We start from the raw sequence: 24261 nt of genomic DNA, 5'->3' as shown, positions 1-24261 counted from the left end.
GTTGAATATCTTTTCATGAGTCTATAAGAGCCATTTGTACAATATTTACCTTTCTATGAACTATTGTATCTTTTGCTATGGGCTATTAGTTTTCAAGTTGTGTCACTTTATGTATAAATGAAATAGGTCCCTTATCATTGATAAGAATTGGAGTTGTTCTCAGTTTATTGTTCATTTTTTTACTTGGATTATGTTGCATTTCTCCATGTAGGTAAATTTACCAACTGCTTCTTTTAAGGCCTTTGAATTGAATTCCATAAAGGGAAAAAGGTCTTCTCTACCCTAAAATATATATTTTTAATTGACCAGGTTTTCTTCTGGTACTTTTGTGGTTTCCATTTTTATAATTAAATTATTAATCCATCTTAAATTTATTTTAGGAAGTAGGAATCTCAGTTTACTTTTTTCAGATGGCTGCTGGTTTTCCCAACCATTTATTAATAATTTCTTTTTCTTTTTCTTTTTTGATTGGAAATGCCACCTTTATCATATACTAAATCCCATATGTTTTTGTGTTCATTTCTGTTCTGTTGATCTGCTGAGCTATTCATATTTTAATTGTAACACTATTCTAATTGTTAAAAGTTTTCCAACATATTTTTGTAGTAGGGAAATTAGGTTTTTATTTTTATTTTTATTTTTTTGTTGATATTAATCATCAATTTTGCACTGACACTTAAATATGAATTATGTAAATTTTAAAGGAAACCAATCAGAATTTTATGTAATGCAAAAGAAGTACACCACCCTAGGTAAAGGTCATAGTTTTCTAACTCAAGGCTTCTTTCTTTTTTCCAATGGGGGAAAACAAGATGCCCAAACGAGGGTAAGTCGTACCTTTGGCATGAAGATTGGCTTACACATCAGAAGATTTAGCCTTGAGGGAGGGGAAAAAAAATGATTACATCGGTCAGCAATTGCACAGCAAAACTCTTTGAGAGTTGAAGAGACTTTATTGTAGGAGCTCCAAGTCATTTGAGATGCAACTCTTAGTTCATTCTCAGGTGATGAAAATACAGCATCAGTAGTCAACTGGAGTGCAAGCAGCATTGGTGATTTTCCTTCAGTGAAAAGCCTTTGTTCATCTGAGATGAAAAAAGAGACTCAGTGAACCAGAGACCATTTCATTCTGAACCATGACAGCTTTTTGGCATCTCTCCTCAGTGTAACTCCGAAATAGCCCATAAAGTGGAAAAAACAGTTGCCACTTCTGTGTGTGTGTGTGTGTGTATGTATGTGTGTGTGTGTGTGTGTATGTATGTGTGTGTGTGTGAGAGAGAGAGAGAGAGAGAGAGAGAGAGAGCGCCAGACTGTTACCATATTAATATTGTGACAACGAGAAAGAAGAGAACTTGTCTAGGTGGCTGCCTGAGCTGTGGTGCCCCGAAACCATGCTCATGAGTGAGGCATTTCAGAAACTGTTTTAATGAGTTTAAAACATTAAGGAAGCACAGATATATTAGGGAGTAGACTTGTCTTAGCTCAGGCTGTTGTAACAAAATACTACAGATTGGGTGACTTAAACAACAGGTATTTCTCACAGGTCTGGAAGCTGGGGAATCCAAGCAAGGTGCCTCATGGTTGGGTGCTGGTGAGAGCCCACTTCCTGGCTTGTGGAAGGCTGCCTTCTTGCTGTGTCCTCACGTATGGAGAGAGGAAGGGCTCTGGCCTCTTCCTCTTCTTACAGGGACACTAGTCCCATCGTGGGTGTTGCCCCCACATGACCGCATCTAAACCTAATTACCTCCCAAAGGCCCCACCTCCAGACGCAATCGCATTGGAGAGTAGGGCTTCAACATATGAATTTGGAGGGGACACAAACGTTCAGTCTATAACAAGACTGTAAAATGATGGGTGGGCTGTTCTGAGCCCCCGTGGTCAGTCCTCTCCTCAGAGGACTCTGCGGAAACTTTGGCTCCATTTAGACATTACGGCATCTATAGATTGGAAAGTAATTTGAGAGTATTCATCTTCCTTTAGGAACTCTGGAACTAAAACTTGTGTTTAAAGTCTTCCCTGTAATGCCTAGAATGGGCCCAAGGTCTTTTCAGTCGTTTGTTTTTAAAAGGTGCTGTGTGTGGCCTCATTTCCCTTCGTAAGTGAGAGGTTTCAAAAAAGAAGCATTCACTTGAATGGTAGATAAGTTTTCTTGTTTGTTTTCTGTTTTTACCATATTCAAGTGTACAATCCAATGGTATTAAGTACCTTCACATTGCTGTACAGCCATCTCCAGCATCCAGAACATTTTCATCTTCCCGAACAGAAACTCTGTACCCACTAAACACTAACTCATTTCCCCCTCCCGCTCCTCCCTGACAACAACTATTCTGCCTTCCAATTGTTTCATTTTTGTGTGTAGATATACAGCTGATTTTCAGAAGCTAAACATTCCTTATTTGAAAGTCTTCACCAAGCTCCTTTGCTTGAGCATACAATTTGCTGGTTAAGCCTGGGATTAAAATGTAAAATGTCTTCATGTTTGGAACATTAAGATGTTCCAAAACCAGTCTTAATCACTGCTTTTGGAACATCTTGGAAGTGGGTGAAACTGCCGGAGTTTATTATGAAGAAATGCACTTCCAGATTACAAGAGGAGATCAAAGATTTCCTTACCAACAGTAGCATCTCAGTCAACTGTGCATATCTTCTCTCTTGGCCAGAAAACAAAACCGGCCATTGTGGTATAATAAACATTGTGTACACAGCTGCAGGAGGGAGCAGGGAGGTAGCTGTGATCAGAGACCCTAGGTAACTTTTTGAAGATGATGGGGCATCTGGCACCATGTAGTTGCTGGTCAGAACAGTTTTGGAATTGGATTTTGTTCTGCAGTTATGGTGACTCTTTGAAGAGGAAGGCACTTTTGAATATTTGCATTGCTTTGAAGCCAGTGCCAAGGAGATACTGTGACTTATTGCCAGTCAGAGGCAAAGGTGGGTGTGTAAGGTTTTCATAATGTAGGAACAAAGATGGTTGAAAAAAGGAGATAATCATTAATATTGTCAGTAAAATTTGTTGACCCCCCCAGGGCAATTTGGAGGAGTCATAGCTGTTTTTAGAACCTGGGGCTAATCAGTCTATATCAAAGATTAGTTAATCCTGGGTCGAGGGCATGAATTTGGGATCAGAGTTTAGGTCTGCCGATTTGTGACTTCGGGCATGTTCAACCTTCCTAAGCCTCAGTTTCTTCATCTGAAGAATGAACAAACACGGAAACAGTTTGTTACTCGGTTCTTTGTAAGGAACAGATGAAATAATGCATAATGCATTTAAAGTGGTATATGAAATATCTTTTGCCTCTGAAAGAGGCATATAAAATGGAAAGTTGTATACAGACATATATATTTTTATCCTTCAAAATACTTACGATCTTCCAGTCTGAATTATTTGACTTATTTGAATCCCAAATAGTTTTTCCTAGATCATGTTTGGATTTCTAGACTATCCTGGTTGAAGGCGAACACTGCCTACTAAGAAGTCAGGGATAACAGGTTGGTTTTGGGCACTGTCCATCAAAACTGGGGTGGCATTTCTAGAGTGAGTGAGGCAGATGCAAAGGTCATGTGAACTTGGAACAGTTCCCACCCATTATGTTGTTTTCCTCTTCAAAAAGTAGTCTGGAATTTGTTTTCAGTAGCTAAGTTCATTATCTAACTGTCTCCAAGCCATACCTCCCTTCTCCAGCTTTATGAAAAACAAAACAAAATCACTAGGCGCTCACATCATCCTTTCAGGAGGATCTGGAGATTGACTAGCTGACAATCCCAGAGTCTACAGATTTGGGTTCAGTTAAGGAGAAGAATATGCCACCCACTCCTTTTACCACTCTTTTTTATCCACAAGGGTTAGGAGAGGTTTGCAGCATGGGGAGCAGAAAAAGGGGTGGGCAGAAATAAGATCCAGCTCTGTTGTCATATGCACCCAAATAATACATCTGCCTTGATAACTGCCTATCTGGGTTTACTGGGAAAGGGAATGAATAATAATAGTGGGAGTATGAAGAATGAGCCTTTAGACCTACCCAGCTTGTGGAAATTCAGAAAATGGAATTCAGAAATGTACGTTTTTCCAACTTGTAAATCCAAAAACAATGGGCTTGTTGGAAGAACTTTGGAAACTTGTTCTTTTTTGAAAGCATTATTGTGTTCAGTGGGTACATGTGCTTTGCTCATAAAAATGTGTGCCTTAATCACATTGCCAGGGAAGCTGTGGATTTTACTGTCAACAAAGTAATGTAAGATGTGATGTCTTTTCTGCAGACACCAGATTTTCTTAAGGAAAGGAGGAAAATGCTGCTGTTAAGCAGAAAATGCTGTGTTGGCAGAAGTATATATCTTATACTGGTGGAGAATGATTTAATTCTTTGCCACTTGGTTTTATCGTAATCATTCCTAAGGTGATTTTTTTCCCCTCTTAGTTATGCGGTAGCCTGCTGGCTGACATTTAACTATTGACTGTTAATCTTGGGGAATGAACTACCGTAATTTACCGTCAAGGGTACAGAGACAGAAAGGATATTCAAATGCTTTTAGTGCCTTTTTACTTCCCGGTGATGTCTTGTCCTAGAAACCTTATGAAAGCTCCAAAACTAAAAAAATTTTGCAATAGGAAAAAAAAGAAAACTTTCTTAAGTAGAAAATTCTATGAGTTTCTGTAAAATTTTGCTATCTTACCTATATATGAATAACTGTGGTCTTTTAATTTTCGTTGTTGTGTTTTATAATTCCATGGATGGTGATGGGTAGAGGCAGGGGAGAGGGGAAGCTGAGGTAGGAAGCCAGGCTGGAGAATTAAAAATGATGTCTTTCTTTGCGGGTACCTCCTTCACCCCCTCCTGCTGGCTTCTTGACCGTGGGACCCAGCCGCATCACTTCCTGTCCAAGTTGGCACTGGCAGTGGCACAGTGTCTCTGCCCAGTGTTCTCAAACTGCAGCTGGCAAGTTTCCAGTAATAGAGTCACCCAGAGGAACAACTCAACCTCCTTTTTGTCTTTCTCTGCTGCCTTGGGCAGCTTCCCCAGCCCCCAGTCTATCTGTCCCTTGCCTTTTGGAATAGCCCCATTGAGTCCCCAAACCTTGCCTTTGATTTATAGAGTGCTGGCTTCCTGAACATCCAAGTTTGCTTCTGTTTTCTTCTTTTATGCTTAGGCCCTAAGTCTTCCCTAGGGAAGACTTTCCTGGGGGAGAAAGGAAGGATATATTCCTGTCCACTTATTTTTCCCTCTAGACTGGGTCAAAAAAATAGCTCACACTTTTGAGTGCCTACTCTGTACTCAGCACCGCACTGAGGACTTTCTGTGCATGACCTCATTTAATCCCCAGAATAGTCCTGCGAGATGGGTGCTATTGATAACATCATCTCTGCGTGCAGGTCAGAGAGGTTGTTTGCCCTGGGTCACATGGCTGGGATGTAGCAGCATTCCAAGGACAGCCCCTTTGCTCATTGCCAAGTGAGATAGTCTGTTCAGTGAGGCTGCTGTGTAGCAGAGGTGTCCCCGACTTGTCAGGGGCCTTCCCCCACTCTGGGGTTTTATTTTCTGAGCGCACAGTAGGCAGTATGGTAGAATGGTAGTGTTTGTGATTTCCTCTGCTCTTGACCATTTAGGTGTATTCTCTAAGGCAATTTATGTTTTCTCTACCATGTTCTTCACTTCCTTCTGAGTCCTCCCTAGCAATCCTTAACATCCATATGTCTATGAACAGGTCTGTCCAAGGCAATCTAGACTTTTTCTACCATCCTCCTCAGAAGTCTTCCAGGCTCCACTCACTGCCAAATTCTGAAGCCACTTCCATATTTTTTGGAATCTGTTATAGCAGCTCCCCACTTCCAGGTACCAAAGTCTGTATTAGTTTTCTATCCCTGCTGTAACAAAATCCACAAATTTAATGCTTAAAACAACACAAATGTATTATCTTACAGTTCTGTAGGTCACAAGGTCAACGCAGGTCTCATTGGAATCAAATCAAGGGGTGGGTAGGGCTGGTTCTGGGAGAGAATCTGTTGTTTCCAACTCGTGGAGGCCACACCTACGTTCCTTAGCTCATCACCCCCTCCTCCATCTTCACAGCCACCTTCAGTGAATTGCGTCCCTTTCACGCTTTGCATTTTTCCTGCTGCTACTTCTATCGTCCTGTCTCTCTCTGACCACAGCCAGAAAAGGCTCTCGGCTTTCAAGGACTCATGATTACATTGGACCCATCTGGATAACCCACGGAGATCTCCTCACCTCAAAGGTCCTTAACTATAATCGCACCTTCAAAGTCCTTTTTGCCATGTAATGTAACATAGTCATATGTTTGGAAATGAGGACTTGGACATCTTTGGGGGTGGGGTACATTATTCTGCCTACCATAAAAGGCAAGGTATGAACACATTACACAATTAACTCTCCTGTCTTAGTTTGCAGCCAGCATTCCTATAGGTCAAGCATGTGGTTTCTAATACGACAAGCATTTTATTCAGGGCTCATGAGTTCCTTCTGGCTGGCAGCATGCATCTTGCAGGACCGGTGTGTGATGAGCAAAAGCTGTTGGAAGACTGGAAGCTTCCTGCTTCCCTCTTTTAGGGAAAAGGAGGGATAGAAGCAAGGAGACCACTTGGGTTTTGACTGTCTTCCTTATTGTGAAATTAAGAAGTAAAACTAAAACAACAACAAAAAGCCTTTCATAATGGAAATACTAGTACTGGTATATAAAATTGACCCACCTCCTAAAAGGCTCTTTCTTCTTTGAAGACAAAGCTCAGCTGCATTGTAGTTTGAACCTCTAATCTTCCATGGGAAAATCGGACCCCTCTGAGGCATTGGGTGTGTTTCTGAGCAGGGTCCCCTTGGGGAGACGGGAAGCCCCCTCTCCGCTTGCCACCTGGAATTTGATGCCGCTTCCCCTCTCACAGCTGCTTAGCCTGTAGGGCCCTCACAAGTTAAATCTTGTCTCAGGAAATAATTTGTTAGAAGATCAAAGCATGGATGGGATAAATTAATTTTTGAGCAAACCACAGGTGTGGGAGAATGTAAACATTGTCTCTTAAGTGCTACTGATGTCCTTTATGAAGGAGTAATTTGGGGGGTTCTTTTTTTTTCTTCTAAGATTATAATTCTGCATTTGATTGGTTCATGTCTCAATATGTTGAAAAAGAGCTCTGAAGACTTGCACTTGAGGCAGATAAGGCCCTGAAGCAGCCAGTTATGTCTATGGATTTCAGCACCTATCTCATTTAGAGCAGTGGTTTTCAAGGGGTTTGGGGTGAGTGAATTTGCCCCATAGTGGGCATTTGGCAATGTCTGAACGTTTTTGATTTTCATGATTCAGGGGAATCTAGTGGGTAGAGGCCAGGGATGCTAGTAAATACCCTACAATGTACTGGACAGCCCTCACTACAGGCAGTTATTCAGCCCAAAATGTCAGTCGTGCTGAGGCTTGAGAGACCTTTAGAGGGATCGTTTTCTGTTTTTCACTGGTTTGGCTGTGTCTTTAACACTGCACATAGACAATTTCTGTGAGGTTTCCAATCCTTTTAGTTTCTCCCTCAACACAGCATCTTACCCTTAGTAGGCTCAAACACTTAACCTATTGAGTTGATTTCTTCCCCCCACCCTTGTTAAGGTAGTCCTCCTTTTTCGTCTCAGAGCAGAGCTTTTGGGGGCAGCACTGATGACCAGATAGTGGCAAAGTCCGCATGGTAGGGAGAGTGGAAAGAACACAGCTTTGGACTTCTCTCAGCCTCTGCTTTCCCATCTGTAAAATGGAGGTAATAATAGCACCCGATTTAGGGTGACTGAATTTAAGAAAGATGGTGTTACAGCATGTTTGGCATGTAATACCGCTCAATAGATGTCTTCTTTTGAGGTATGTTCAAAGTCCAAGGAGCCTAGGACCTCTTTTTTTTTTTTTTTAAGTTGCATATAAAGGAGAGGCACAAATTCTTAAGTATTCTGGGTTGTTCTCAGCTCTCCAGAAAGGAGGAGAACTTAAAGCTTTTCAGTAAAGTTTACTCCATGATTGACAAAACAGTCTGAAAAGTACCTAAGAGGCATGTTTTGCCTCAGGCCAGAGCTATTTTAAAAACTAAATTGACAGAAACTAGTTTAAGTTGGAACATTCCTGACTTAATTATAGATACCTGTAAAGGTTCCTTTGGAACAGATGGGTTTCTGCCACTGGGTGCTATTTGGAAAAATCTATTTCTTGCTCAGGTACTTGTTTTGAGAGTAAGCTTAGAACATAGGCTTAGGAGTAAGATTTTAAGAAAATTCTATCTGTTCTGATCACAGCCTCAGTTTTCCCATTTGTAAAATGGGCATAATACGACTCCTCTCAGAAGATGGCCATAAGAATCAAATGAAGGCATATTTGTAAGACATCTGGCTTCATAAATGATACCTTTTAAGGTTACAGGTTGAAAATTTTCCAATTTTAAAATGTCATGTAAGTAAGTGTGTTGAGAGGTAACAAGAAGTTAGTTTTTACCCAACCTATTTATTAGTATTTCTATCCAATTATATATTTGAGAAACTTGGACTCGCTGCTCCTTTTACGGAGGCAGAGTCAGCATAGATCTCTGTGCCTTACAGCTCTCATGCCACCAAAGAGTGACTGTTCCATGTTGTGCTGTCAGTGCCACCAGAAACTAGCAGGGAGCAGTTTACAACACGGTAAATCCAACTGATTTTACAAAGTTGTTGATGGTTGCAAAATTTGACATTTCTCTAGTTAATTTCTATGCCTGTCAGTTTGCCCCTCACCACCTTCAAAATCTAAGTCCAAATCTTTCTAGAAGGAGGCTACAGACTGTCTCTGCTTCATCCTGATAATTTCCCCATTTCACGTCTCCTAACTACCTATTTTCTCAGGCTGCCTTTACTAATTTGCATTTGTAGACCTATTGCTTAGTAAGTAGAACATTTCATGTTATGCTGTTTCCCCACCTTGATATTTTTCTCGAGGACTAGTTCTATTTCATATATTTATATGTATGTGTTGATATCTCTATAGCTTCTGGTGCAGAGAGGGGTATTGTATAGTTTTGCTGCCTATATTCGCTTTTGATGATGAGCCATAACAGGTTTGAGATTAGCAGGTGACAGAGGGACCAGCCAACACTGTGTGGAGAAATAAGCAAGGTTGAAGCTGATGGATGGTGAAAAGAGGAGAAGCAGCATGTTTAGTTGGGTAGTCAAGCAAATAAGCAGAGTAAGTGCTCTGATAGGGGAGTTACAGTCTATTATGGGCACATAAAACTGGGAACAGGGCTTCCCTGGTGGCGCAGTGGTTGAAAATCCGCCTGCCAATGCAGCGGACGCGGGTTCGAGCCCTGGTCCGGGAAGTTCCCACATGCCGCGGAGCAACTAGGCCCGTGTGCCACAGCTGCTGAGCCTGCGCTCTGGAGCCCACGTGCCGCAACTCCTGAAGCCCATGCGCCTAGAGCCCATGCTCCGCAACAAGAGAAGCCACCGCAATGAGAAGCCTGTGCACCGCAATGAAGAGTAGCCCCCGCTCCCCGCAGCTAGAGAAAGCCCGCGCACAGCAACAAAGACCCAACGCGGCAATCAATCAATCAATCAATCAATCAATACTGGGAACATTAGTGGGAGGTGGGGTGTCAGAGAAGTTTGAGCTGAAACCTGTTGGGTGAGGTGGAGTTAGCCAGGTGAAGTGGTAGATTTGGGCAAGAGGCTACTCCAGATAGAGGAGGGAGAGCATCCTGTGTTCAGAATCAAAGAGAGTGTAGCTTGTGATTTCAACTCGGAGGGTGCAGTTGGGTGGGGGTGGGGTGTGGCATGGGGAGGAAGGTCATAAAGGGCCTGGTAGACCATGTTAAGAAATTTGAAATTTTATCTCAGGGGTGGTAGGAAATCATTGTAGAGTTTTAAGCTGTTGAATGATGCAATTAGAAGTGCAGGTTGGAAAATTCCCTCCGGCTTGGTGGATGTGAGGATGGTGGGAGAACTGAGGCAGCTGCAGTGATACCCGGGTGGGAGAAGTCTTAGTCTGGACGAGGACAGGGGCCAAGGGGCTAGAGCAAGGTGGACAGAGTGGAGGTTTAGGAGTAGGAGCGCTGAGCTGATTGGATGGGGAGGGAAGAGTGAAGCACAGTGCCTGGCTTTCTGGGAAGGCTGGCTGCTACTAGGTGAGATGAATCCTGGGAGGTTTGTGCCGCAGGACAATGAGCTTAGATTGAGTTCTAGGGTCTGCAGGACATCAAAAGGGAGATGTCAGCTGGAAATCTGCATTTAAAGCAGATTTAAGAGCACAGTGAGTTGAATTCTGTGAGTCTCCCCCATATGGATGGTCATTGCAGCTGTGAGGTAGTAAGACCACCAAGGTGGGGTGGCGTTGTAGAGTGGGAGAAGAGGGCTGAGGGCTGAACCCTGAAGGGCAGCCTGCAAAGGAGACCAAGGAGGGGTGGCCACCAAGGTTGGAGGAAGCCCTCAAGGGTGCATTTCAAGGAGGGAATAGTTACCAGTGTCTGATCCTGTGCAGCCATGAGAATTGAGTTGTGTCTGCTGGATTTGGCAGCAGGAGCAGTTTCAGAGGCTTGATGGCTGCTGGGCCCAGAGCAGAGGGTGGAAGAGTGGGTGGGAAGTGAGGAAGGAGAGGCAGCCTGTGTAGCTGTAGTGCTTCTGTTGGCCTGGGTGGAGCCTTTGAGGGCATTAGGAAAAGGTGTGCCCCCTGTGGGTGGAGACAGTCCGGGGGTGTATGACTTGGTGAGTGGGCCATGGGTGGACTTTAGTTCCCATGTGCCGCCTTAGCTGGTGCCCTCGTTTAGTGTGCAAACTACACCCCCATCCCCCATTGCATGGTGGCCTAGGGTAGATCGGCAGTTCTCAATCCGGGGCAGTTTTGCCCCACCCCCAGGGCATGTTTGGCAATGTCTGAGTACATTTTTGGTTGTTAACAACTGAACCAGGGAGGGTGGGTGCTACTATCACCCAGTAGGCAGAGGCCAGGGCTGCTGCTAAACACCCTGCAGTGCACAGGACAGTCCACACCAGATGTCCATTGTGCAAAGGTTAAGAAACTTGGATGTAGATGAACCTTTCAAGATCTTTGTGAAGAGGAGGAGGGTGTGGGAGGGTGGTGGCTGAGGGTGGAGCTGAGAACAGTGTCCTTATGTACTTTGCCACAGGCTCATTTGTGGCAGTTTTCATCTTGCCTCCCCACCTCTCTACCATATAATTCTTATTCAGCAAGTTGCAGCTTTTCACCTGTTTTTTCTCCTTTAGCCTTTTTCACTATCCACCCCTACCCTCCCAATAAAGACTCTAATGTGAGGTAACCTTGTGTCCTGGGTGTATTGTAAGACATCTGTATTTTAATACCATTGGTCAGGAAATTCTGTTTTGGCCGCCCAGAGACGGATGTTGCTTTGGCTAATCTAAAGTAGCCCATAATTCAGTGTCAGGTTGATAAGGCTTTAATGCACGGTCAGTCAGCCCCTTGACTGTCAGGCTTGGAAAAAAGACAGGAAGTATTTCTTGTCTTTAGAAGCAAGCCTTGCTTCTGGCTTTGGGAAGAAAAGAGTACAAATGGTTCTCACCAGATAGGGTTGCAGCAGCTCTCCCAGCGTTTTGGGAACAAATCAAGTCATTATCTCGACCATGTCAAAACTGTGTTCCCAGACTAGTTGTTGTCTGAAACATTTGGGGCTGATGAGGAGGAGAAGAATTAATTAGCAGCTCCCTCTCTTGGTGTCCTTTTTCAGCCTTCTCAGGTTGCAGCACGAGAGTCCCTCAGACATGCGGGCTGCTTATTTGATAATCTGTGTTTTGCACGGTACAAAAGGTTGCTGGCTAAATATTGTGAGCCCCTCTAACCTGGAGCTGCCGGTGTCCTGGGTCCAATGAACAGGGAAATCTACTGTAACATGTTGTCAATGGGGAAGCACTTGAATTCACAGAACAGCCTTGGAGAGTCCTGGGTAAGTTGGACGAGCTAAGTTTTTTTTGCTTTTCCTGTTTTCAGGAATATTTTACCCTGCAACAGTGGGTAAATGTAAAGCCCTTGAAAGAATGAAAACAAGCTTAATATTAAGTTTTGTCAAAGAGTGTGCAAGACAATGAGAATGTGTGGGTTAAGAACAGGAAGCATCTTAATTTTAAAATGGTGGTAGTGGAGGTGGATTAAAATGAGATATGCATGTTGAATGCAAGATATGCCTCGGTTGTGGGCATGTTGTTTCCAAATTAATTATTGTATATAGAGGCATATTTTAGGCCCCTTCCTGTTAAATTGATTTTTCATATAATTTAAAAAGATAGGGCTGATGATAAGAATTCTCTTCCTGCATGGTGAGTGCCAATATACAAATGGTATAACGATGCCTTTTGTGTATCTGCATGTATAGCCCTAACCCAGTCTATAATGTCACAAAATAGTAAAACACACTGTAACTTTTAAATTTCTGTAGTGGACCAGCCCATGCTGTGAAAGGGGAAAGTGGTGGTGGGCAGGAAATGGGAAGATTTAGGCTGAAGAATATTGATGTAAAATCTTATCCCCAATATGGCAAACTCTTTGAACATATAGTTAAGAAACAGTTTGAGATCGCTTCACATTTAAAAATTTTTCCCTAGTCAGGACTGTAGGCAATATTGATAAACATTTATCCTGTTTTTAAAGTTCTCCATACTATGAAATTCATAATCTATCTTTATAACTACAATAGCATGTGGTTATGTATAGTTGAGAAAACTATTTCTCATGTGTCTTTGGTTTTGCCATATTTTTATTAAGGTACTAAAAATTCGTTATGATGATTCCTTGAGGAAAGAATATTTTTTCTTTCAGTTTTCTTGAGATATAATTGACACACGGCATTTTATAAGTTTAAGGTGTACAGCATAATGATTTGACTTACATGTATCATGAAATGATGACCACAATAAGTTTAGTGAACATCTGTCATCTCATATGGATGGATTAAAGAAAGAGGGAAAAAATGTATTTTTTCCTTGTGAGGAGAACTCTTAGGGTTTACTGTTTTAGCAACTTTCATATGTAACGTACAGCACTGTTCATTGTATTCATCATGATGTACATTACATCCCTCATTCTTATTTCTCTTACAACTGGAAATTTGTACCTTCTGACTGCCTTCATCTAATTTCCCTTCCCCTCCACTGGTAGCCACAAGTCTGATCTCTTTTTCTATGAATTTGTTTGATTTTGAAGTATAATTGACCTATATCACTATGCTTGTTCCTGATATACAACATAGTGATTTGATACTTCTTTTTCAAAATGATCACCATAAGCCTAATTATCTGTTACCATACAAAGATATTATGATATTATGTGCTATATTCCCCACACTGTACATTTTATACCTGTGGCTCATTTATTTTGTAACTGAAAATTTGTACCACTTAATCTCCCTCCCCACTACCTCCCTCTGGTAACCACATGTTTGTTCTCTGTATCTATGACTGTTTCTGTTAAGTTTGTTCATTTTTGTTTTTTAGATTCCACATGTAAGTGAAATTATACAGTATTTGTCTTTCTCTGACTTATTTCATTTAGCATAATACCCTCTAGGTCCATCCATGTTGTCGCAAATGGCAAGATTTCATTCTTTTTTTTTTTTATGGCTGAGCAATATTCCATTGTATATATATACACACCACGTCTTCTTTATCCATTCATCTATTGATGGGCGCTTAGGTTGCTTCCAAATCTTGGCTATCATAAATAATGCTGCAGTGAACATAGGGGTGCATATATCTTTTCTGTAATGTTTTTGTTTTCTTTGGATAAATACCCAACAGTGGAATTCCTGGATCATACGGTAGTTCTGTTTTTAATTTTTTGTGAGGAATCTCTGTAGTGTTTTCCATAGTGGTTGGGCTGCATCAATTTACATTTCCACTAACAATGTGCAAGGGTTCCCTTTTCTCCACATCTTCGCCAACACTTATTATTTGTTGTCTTTCTGATAATAGCCATTCTGACAGGTGTGAGGTGATAGCTCATTGTGGTTTTGATTTGCATTTCACTGATGATTAGTGTTGTTGAGCATCTTTCCACATGTCTGTTGGCCATCTGTATGTTTTCTTTGGAAAAAGGTCTATTCAGATCCTCTGCCTATTTTTTAATTGGGTTGTTTGTTGTTGTTGTTGTTTTATGTTGAGTTCTTTGTATATTTTGGACATTAACCCCTTGTCAGATATATTCTTGGCAAATATCTTCTCCCAGTCAAGTAACCTTTTCATTTTATTGATAGTTTCCTTTGCCATGCAAAAGCTAAGTTTCACGTAGTCTCACTTGTTTATTTTTGCTTTTGTTTCCCTTGCCTGAGGAGATATATCCAAACAAACATTGCCAAGGCCGATATCAAAGAGCAGATTGCCTATGTTTTCTTTTACAAATTTTATGGTTTCAGGTCTTACGTAGAAGTCTTTAATGCATTTTGAGTTTATTTTTGTAGATGGTATGAGAAAGTAGTCCAATTTGATTCCTTTGCACGTAGCTGTCCAGTTTTCCCAACACCATTTATTGAAGAGGCTGTCTTTTCCCCATCGTATATTCTTGGCTCCTTTGTTGTAGATTAATTGCCTATATAATTGTGGGCTCGTTTCTGGGCTCTCTATTCTGTTTCAATGATCTACGTCTGTTTTTGTGCCAGTACCATACTGCTTTGATGACTGCAGCTTTGTAGTGTAGTTTTAAATCAGGGAGTGTGATCTCTCCAGCTTTGTGCTTAAGATTGTTTTGGCTATTTGGGGTCTTTTGTGTTTCCTTACAAAATATAGAATTATTTGTTCTAGTACTGTGAAAAATGCCATTGGTATTTTGATAGAGGAAAGAATATTTTTATGGATAAATAAGGGAAAGTAATAAAGATAATCCTTATACCTTGATAATGTCAACAGTCTTTCTACCATATTGCAAGCCTCAGTGAAAATAATTAATAAAGGTTTTTTTTTACTTCAGGCAACCAGCAGAAGATTCTCTGGGGAAGAATCCCAGCTCCTTCTTAGTGTTATTTAATTATTAACCCAGGAGGGCTTTCTAAAGCTTTGTCAATGATACATGGTGGATCCCTGCTTTTGTGATTACTGCAGGTGAACTTGGTACTTCCTAGGCTGTTATGTCCTCAGCAGCATATATAGATGTCCCTGTTTGCTTTCTAAAACTACTTTCACAATAAATAGCAAAGATATTTGCCAAGGATGTTTGAAAAGAAAATGCAAACAAACCTATATATATTTGAACAAACAGATATTCATGACTTATGTGAAAAAATCCAGTAGGTGTAGTATGAGGAAATTTTTATAAACAAACATCCTCCACCAACTAACTCACATGTATTTATATATTATATATACATTTGCATAAAAATAAACAGAATGGATATACTAAAATGTTAACAGTGGTAATTTGGAATTATAATTTAAAATTTCTTTCTGATTAGGATTTTTTAAAGTTTTATGATGAACATTTTATATTTATGCAATAAAAATAAAATGGGGGGAGGTAAGCGTAAATATATAAATGGCAGGAATTTTATAGTCTGGTTAAAAAACTATACCTTGCATGAAATTATAGATGAGATTGTATAAATTGTGTAAAATTAATTTTTTCATTTTAATTCCATTAATAATTCCAAAGAAGTTTCTTTAAAAATTTTTTTTGTATTGCTTCCACAGGAAAGCAGAGGGAAAGGAGGCATATGTGAATTTTTGGTGTTTCATCTTTTCTTCTGATTTTATTTCTTCTCTATTACTTCGATAGTTCTTCTTCCAGGCCTGTTGTTCCACAGACTTCTGGAGGGAGTGGAGAATGCCCCACTGAAACCGTTCTGCAAGATCTTCCCCCAGCTTCCCATAGTGGGTATGACTCTGGGCCACTCGTCTCCCCGACGCCCCACTCAGCCCTGTGGGAAAAGCATGCTTTACTTAGTACATGGTGATCATGCCTCATTCTGTGGCCAACTTAGTTCAGTTCAAAGTACTTTCGTTTATTAGTGAAGAAAATTACCAAGAAGTTGTTTATGGCAGAATTGAACTAGACTGATAGAGGAAAGCCCTACAGTGTTTCAAGGCAGGCTCTGTTTCACATTTAGCAGTTTCTCATTCCTTTAGAATAAAAGACTGTTTTTTCCTTCCTTTTCCTATTACCACTCAAACAGCTGTCTCAAAACACAGCTTGAGATGGGGAGCAACCTGGCCTCCACAAGCCCCAGGCTTCATTGTGGCAGTTTGACTTCTCTCTCTGCCCCAGCCACCTGGCTTGTTGGTTTCTCTCTTCTCCTTGTCCTCTGAGGCACAAGCGGCAGTGACTCCATGACATAGGAACTCGGAAGCAGTCGAATAAATCCCTGAGCAGGTGGCCGCCTATTGTCTGTCTGGAGGAAGTGAACAGCGTTCTTCCTGGGACTGCATTCATCTTCTGATAGCTTCTAGAGGGCAGAACGATCCTTAATTGGGGTTGGGAGATTGCACACACAAAGTCCTGGGGTCAAGAGGTTCCCTAGGGAATACCACCTTGGTGGGCTTTGGTCTTTTCCCTCCACAGTAACTGAGCCTTTTCGGAGCAAGGACTTGCTTTCTGATGTGGGCATGTCTGGAACATCATTGGTCTCAATACCACTGGATTAGATGAGGATTCCAACAGTTTCCTATGTGGGCGGGAGACACACACATTGCTGGTGGGATAAGTAAGTAGACTTAATCTGTGGTAGGATCCCCCCTGAGGTTGTAATATGTAGTACCTTTTAGGTAGTGGTAATTCTAAAGAGAAGCTCTGATCTTTAACTAGGTTTTATGATAACCATTAGGGTGTTTATTACCAAAAATCACTCATTATTTAAAAACATGGTGCAAGCCACCCTTTCCTCCCCATATCTGTGCACAAGCCTGAATGTGGATCTTTAACAATATATACCTTCAGGCTGAGCAGCAAGAACAGATAAGCGATCTCCCACCCTGCCCCGACAGAAAGTAACCTGGACTCCTTTATAGGATTAAATCCTCTCAGAGGTGGGAGGCAGTTGCTAGCAGCCTGAGGGGACATACAAGCTCTCAACTCTAGGTCTTTGGGTTTATGGCAGGGAGGGGGTTAATTATAAAAAAAAAAAGGCCTGGTAGTCTTCTCTCCCTAACCCTTCCATTTTATCCACTTTCTTTTTCCATTCTTTTCCTGAACTGTCTTTTGACTTTCTTTAGACCTTCCCTTTTCCCACACTCCAGAATAATCTCCTGCTGTATGTTTAGCAGTTTCTCTAGAATAACGTAGCTCCAGGAGTCTTTACTTTAAATCTAGCCCTCTTTCTGCCATATCACCGTGTTTCACATCTTGAGAAAGTTGAGTGGGAGAGGTTAAAGGAAAGCTGGAAAAGCGATGAGGGGCCAGAGAGGAGAGCAAAGTAGGAAACTGAAGGAAATAAAGGAACCTGACGTGAATGGGGTGGCGGGTTCCTGGTTGATAACCACATGTACGGCTGGGTATAACCAACACTGTGGTGAGGAGACCAGGAGGCTCCTCTTCACCCTCCAGGGCTTTTCCCGGGTAAGATAAAGGCAGAAAGATAAGGGGAGAAGAATGAAGGCAGACCACGGAGACAAAAGGAAAACAGACAGATTTACCTGTTTCCCTCCAGATTGACTAGATGGGAGATACAGTCCTTACCCCTGATGGCATTTAATACCAGATCCAGTATTCTAGATTATTTGGTATTATCAGCATGATTCCCAGAATTCCTTCTTGAATCTGAAGTTAGCTGTCTCTTTAAATGCAGAAGATCCAAAGTTGTTTCTCACCTTTTACTTGATGCTGCTTTTGGAAACCAGAAAGGTATTGAAAGAATTTACTTTCTCATCTGACAATATTGCATGTCTGAAAACCCAACTGATCCAAAAATGTGTTTACCTCTTAACTCTATAAAATTAGATGGTCACTCTGGTTTGTTGAAACAATGCCCAGAGAACTGTTTATAATGATCACTCTCACTTGTTCTCCGTGCGAGAAATACAGCAGTGAGCAGACACAATCCCTGCTTGCACAGATAGACTGACATCATATAAGGGGAGAATTTAATCTAGCCTATGCTGATAAGGCATTCCTAATGGAATTGGCTGGGCAGAGGTTGGGAGTGGATGCTCTGAGGTATGCAAAGGCCCTGAGGTAGGAAGGGGTTTTAGCCTGCTTCAGGAACAGATTAGGATCCTTTGACTGCTGTAGGAGAATTGACAGGAAGAGGACAAAAGTAGAGACAGGAAGATCAATTAGGAAGCTCAGGGACTTGCCCAAGGTCAATTAGCTGGTGAATAGCTGAGCCAGGACTCAAACCCAGGTTTGTATGAAGATAAAGGCATCATCATTGTTCATTAAATAATAATTGGTAATGATGTTCATGTCATCCCAGAACATATTTAAAAGATGCTTAGGTAACATTTCTTTTGACATGGATTATTGGTCTTTTAATTATAATATAAAATGTGTTTTAATATTGTTATCAGCTGCAAAAAGGAAGGGGAGTACTCATTTGAATGAACCAGCAGAAACTTGGAATTTTGCCTGCCTTCTACTTTAGCCTTGCCAAAAATGTAATTTCTTTAATTCATTCTTAACTAATCTGCTCAAGCCTGTACTATGCCTTGGCTTTTTTCCCTATAACAGCTTAGGGATCTCAAAAGAAAATATTTTGAAAGGTTTTCTCTTGATCAGGGTATTTGCGTTTAGATATTGTGTACACTCCTTTTATTGCAGAATGAGCTGTTTTTCTACCATGGGATCCTTTGTTAGGAGTGAAATGCTGTTGTAATTTTATCATCTTTATTTTAAAAAATCACTTATCAGGTATTTATCAATAGAAAGTGATTTAGATGTTTACATCCTCTTCTTTCTAGAGACTTAAGCATGTTCAGAAGTATTTAAAATTGAATAGTTCTGTTAGCTAATAATGATAAAATTACTATCATGCGTTGAGAGCTACTTTGTGCCAGGCAATATGCTTTAAACATCTTTGATTCTCACTGCTTCCCTGTGATGAAGGTTGTACTATAATTTTCATTTACATTTGGGGAAACTGAGGCTTAAAGCAACTAAGTGAGTTTTCCAAGAGCACCCAGGTGGGAAGTGACAGTTCAGATGAACTGAGGCCCTTTCAGGTCCTTGCTCTTCAGCTGCATGCAATTCTGGATTCAGTGTCAAGTTTGTTTTAGGCTGCAGTTGGGAGTTGGAACCAGAGTAATATAGGGAATCGAGTAAATTTGAGCAATGTAATGAAATATTTTCTTATAAACTATTGTGAAGATTTTGTTCCAGAGACCACATAAGAAAAAAATAGAAGCAAATTGCTAAATTTCCCGTTCATCACTCTTACGCTGAACTTTTGGTAAATTCAAAGCTTCCCTCCGTTTGAATTTATTTTATAGGAATATTGGAAGATCAGTAAATTACTCTTAACGGGTATAATGCAAATTAAACCCAAGTGTAATGGTGGTCTCAGTGAATGATCACTTTAAAGATACCGTTTATAGCAATGGTTCTTAAACTTCAATGCTCATCTGTATCTCCTAAAGACTGTATTGGAACTCAGATTGCTGGGCCCCATCCCTAGACTGTCTGATTCAAGAGGTCTGGGACTCGTCTGAGACAAGTTCCCAGGTGGTGCTGCTGCTGCTGATCTGGGGACCACACTTCGAGAATCACTGGTATGGGGACAGTAATAATGCTAATGAAATTAGATGGGCCAGTAGCTTGTCCCTGAGAAGGCCATTTCCTAGTCTCAGACTATATCCACAACCCAAAGCAGAGTGGTATCCTGATGTCCACCAGGGTCAGCAGTGGTACAGTGACTCCTGGAGTCATTCCCACTCTTGGGAAAACGGTAGGTCATCTGCCTCTCCTCCTGCCAATACCATGTCATGACAACGCATAACTTAGATGTGCCAGATGCACACATTGTGAACTCTGCAATGATTGAACTCTCCCATTGTGCTAGGTGTATGACATAATGGCCCACACTGCTAAATTAAATGAGTCAAATGAATAAACATAAATCAGGATTCCAAAACCAATTAGATAAAATATTCTAATTTGTATATTATGGGGATTGTCCTTACTCTGGGATGTTTTGGTGCCAGAAGCTTTGCTGGATTTCTCCTTTCCTTGCAGTGACTGAGAATTAGCTACAATAACCCAAAAAGTTTGATTCCTATTTGGCTGGAAATTAAATCACATAGGCTGGTTTGGAAAGCCTTCAGAAATTCTTTCAGATTTGATGCGTCCAGACTTGTACTGGAATATAAAATATTTGATTTAACAAGATCTGTGGGTTCCCAGTGCATAACAGTTTTTGAAAATGAGTTTCTCAGAATACAATTAGGAAAAAATTCCTTTGAAATGCTAAAATTACCTTTTAGTGGTGATAAAAGATGCTGACAACCCCTTCTAAAAAAAAAAAACAAAACTTTTAACCTTCATGTTGCTATAATAACATCACTAATTTGTGTGTAGACAAATATCACTGGTCATATTTAAAGTAATCATTAAACATTTTCAGAGCTATACTTAAGAAAACTACTTTTTAATCTTTCTACTCTAAGGAAAATATTACTTCAGAGTTGATGGTGGGAAGGGGGTGGCTAGGTTGCAATTCTTATTTCTTCTTGCTCTGGAGTCCTTTTTGGCTTAGTTTGGAGGAAGAAACCAAAAAGTTGTAACTGAATACAGAAGCATTTTTTTAAGTTTTATTTTAAGGAGGAGTGGAAATTTTGGAGCCACTTCTCACAATGAACCTCAAAAAAATCTTGAGACCTATTAGAACTTATTATTTAGCTTATCTTGTTTAATTTTCTTATTTTTAAATTAAGAATGTATATTGCCCGTATAAAAATTCTCTTGTTTGTGCATGTATGTATGTATGTATCTGCTGCAGAGAGAGAAGTTCAGTGCACCCCAGCAAAGCATATGGGAACCTTAATGTCTTAATTGTGCGCTCCTCCGATTGAGTGTGGGTTGAGTCTTAGTCTCTAGGGTCAGCCAGGCCAGTTTTAGAGTCCCAGCGCTGCCAGTTACTAAATGTGACCCTAACAATACCATTTAACCACGAAGTCTGTTTCCACATCAGTGAAGTAGGTATAATTATATTATCAACTTCATGCAGTTGTAGAGTGCTTAGTAAGTAATCTGTGATGTTAGCTGTCATTCTCATAAATTGCCCTACCATATTCATTTTCTTTTTGCAAGAAAAATAAAGGATTCTGAATATGTTGAGTGATCTGGATAAGAATGCAAGAGGTAGAAATAGTCAGTTGCACCAGTGTTATTCACCTTACATGGTATTTCATGCTTACTTCACTTTGGTCTCTTTGATAAGATAAAATATAAATGTATACCCAAGATCACTTTAAAGTAATAGTATAATTATTAAGGTGCCATGTTGTATAAAAAGATACTTAGAAAACTAAGGTTTGGAGAATGAAATAAATTAGACACAGTGACTATAAGTTTTTCCTTTTTAATAGCTGTTTTTTCATTACTTCATTGATCCAAAGAGGGATTTTAAAATTTAATGTCCTTGTTCCATTAAGATAATTCAATCATTTATCCAATTACTTGACTTATTCAACTTAAGTTCTTAGCCCCTCTGTTGCTTTCTCTTTGGCTGGTTCCCTGTTTCATGACTTTCCAGCACAGTTTTAGTTTTACTTGTTTATTTTTCTACTTTTGTGGGCTAGGCTTTAAATTTAGCTCTTTTCCTTGAAAGAGCTCCTCCTCTCTTTTTTCATGTCTTTTCACAAAGATGAATCCACTTTGTATTTCATATTTTACCCATTTTGTTTTAATATAAAAATATTTTAAAGTCTTATAAAATAAAATGGTTTGAATAGTCCTTCCAAAATGACATGGTGTTCTAGTTTGAGAAAGTGATCTTTGATAAAGAAAGCTGTATCAAATGTATGTCTGTTCCAGTGTTGGGAGGGAAGCTAAGCAATGGGATGTCAGAAATCAGGATAGAAAAAGGCTCCCAAAAGCTGAAGACAACATGAACAAATATACAGCTAAGCTCTACTGAATGCAACTTTCTGATACCTGGGATAGGAGGGAAAAAAGTTGTGTGCCTGTGGATTGGAGAGACCTGGGTCAATAGCAGCTCTTGTTAAAGAGATTTAAGATTTTAGCCAGCCATTTGACATTGTTGGCCGTCTCCAACAGCATTAATGTCACAGCTCTCAGAACAAAGGAGATAATCATCCCATTGTTTTCTGCCTTGGTTGGGCTGCCTCTGAGGGCTTGCGTTCAGTTCTGAGCTCCACATTTTCAGAGGGCAAACCAGGGAGGTAAATGGACAAGAAACATCTTTTTTTTTTTTTAATTAATTAATTAATTTATTTATTTTTGGTTGTGTTGGGTCTTCGTTTCTGTGCGAGGGCTTTCCCCAGTCGCGGCAAGCGGGGGCCACTCTTCATCACGGTGCGCGGGCCTCTCACTATCGCGACCTCTCTTGTTGCGGAGCACAGGCTCCAGACGCACAGGCTCAGTAGTTGTGGCTCACGGGCCCAGTTGCTCCGCGGTGTGTGGGATCTTCCCAGACCAGGCCTCGAACCCGTGTCCCCTGCATTAGCAGGCAGATTCTCAACCACTGCGCCACCAGGGAAGCCCATGGACAAGAAACATCTTTGAGAGATTCTCATCACTGTGTGGCTTGTCAGGTTATTTCCTTAGGACAAATTCCCAGAAGTGGAATAGCTGGGTCAAAGTTACTCTTTTTTTTTTTTAAAGACTTTGGATACTTATTGCCAAATTGTCTTACCAAGTAGAACTGGACATATTAAAGAAGTTGGATTACTCACCCCCAAGTCAGAGATGCTGTAGAAGGGATTTTGGCAGTGGGTTATGTGTTGGACCATGATCTGAGATCCCTTCAAAAATACCATGAGAGTTTTTACATAGGACCAGATGATTATTTTATCTAGAGAGGTGATGTTTCAGTCTTATCATGTCAGTCATACTGTTGTAGCAAACTAATTGTTAAGAATCTGTAAGGAAAATATTGCAGAAGATTTCTGCAATCAAAAAGGACTGTAGAGAAAAGAAAAAAGTAAAGGGGGTTTTTTGGGCAGAAGGAAAATGATCACAGATGGAAGCAGAAAGTTGCAGGAAGATGCAATAGAAAGGGTAAATATGTGAATAAGGTTAAAAGAATACTGATTTGATAATTCAAAAATAAAAACAAATACACACACACACACACACACAGGCATATCTCAGACATATTGCCGGTTCAGTTCCAGACCACCACAATAAAGCAAATATTGCAGTAAAACAAGTTACACACAGACTCACAGGACTGTAGAAATTAATCAGTGAAGGAAGATGTACTCCAGGCTGCAACTCAGTCCTGAGTCTCCATGGCTGGTAACTGCTGGCAAATTAACCATTTTTAATAACTTAGATAAGTCAGGCTTTTCCAAACTAAGTGAATTGCATTTTCTACACACTACCAGAGCTGGTTACTTCTGCTTCTGGAGAGGATGGGAACAGGTAAAAAGTTGCTGTAGATCATGTTCCTAATAGCTTAAAATGATTTAGCACATGTTTTATCCTCATCACCCAAAGCCTAACTCCAGTGAGATGAGGTAGTGTTTTGATACCATCAGGGCAGTGGATTCCAGCTGCACTGCTGGGGTAAGCCACTTGAACTCCTAAGCCTTAGTTTCTTAACCTGTAAAATGTGATGAATAATTATTGATTATCACTTCTTCTCAAAGAGTTATCATGAAGATTACATGAGATGATATATAGGATGGTACTTTATAATCTAAAATTCTATACAAATATTAGCTGTCACTATCAGCTAATGGAACTTTCAGCCTAGATCTTTCTAATGGATGAAGGAGTGAATAAGCTTCATCAAAGGAGAAATGGGGACTGATTTTGTTTACTTTTGTCTTCTTAATGTTTGACTCATAGTTGCAACTCACTAAATATTTGTTGAATGAATGCAAGACAATATTTGTGAAATATAGGCTGAACTGGCGTAGAGGAACATTTTTTTCCTTGAAAAGGTGTACTTCTCATCTTTGCAAAATAAGTACTGTTATTCATATCTTACAAATGGGGAAAGTGAGATTCATTGATTCTCAAATCATTCTGACAGCCAGATGCTACAATTTCAGGTAATTTCTAATCACATGTAAAAGGGATTACAGCAAGTACTTTTTTGGTTGTTTAAGAGAAAAAAATGAAACAAGTCTGTATAGTATAGCTCTGTTGTATAAAACCATTTAAAGCAAATTGATGAAATATTTTGTCAGA

General features: G+C 40.4%; 1 protein-coding gene across 7 annotated transcripts in view; it reads left to right on the top strand.

Moving 5' to 3' along the window:
* The window catches only part of KANK1 (KN motif and ankyrin repeat domains 1), a 191994-nt gene that overhangs the window by 26254 nt on the left and 141479 nt on the right, over positions 1 to 24261 (top strand). For 3 of the 7 annotated variants that reach the window (XM_059924841.1, XM_059924840.1, XM_059924838.1), the window contains exon 1: positions 11628 to 11917. The exons of the other annotated variants lie outside the window; for them this stretch is intronic. The gene's annotated coding sequence lies outside the window, so the exon portion shown is untranslated. Of the gene's footprint in view, positions 1 to 11627; positions 11918 to 24261 lie in introns of those variants that run through there. 7 annotated transcript variants of the gene reach the window in all.

Source organism: Balaenoptera ricei, chromosome 6 (assembly GCF_028023285.1).
Source record: "Balaenoptera ricei isolate mBalRic1 chromosome 6, mBalRic1.hap2, whole genome shotgun sequence".
NCBI lineage: Eukaryota > Metazoa > Chordata > Mammalia > Artiodactyla > Balaenopteridae > Balaenoptera > Balaenoptera ricei.
Note: the sequence above shows the minus strand (reverse complement) of the source record. Positions and strands in the feature narration are given on the sequence as shown.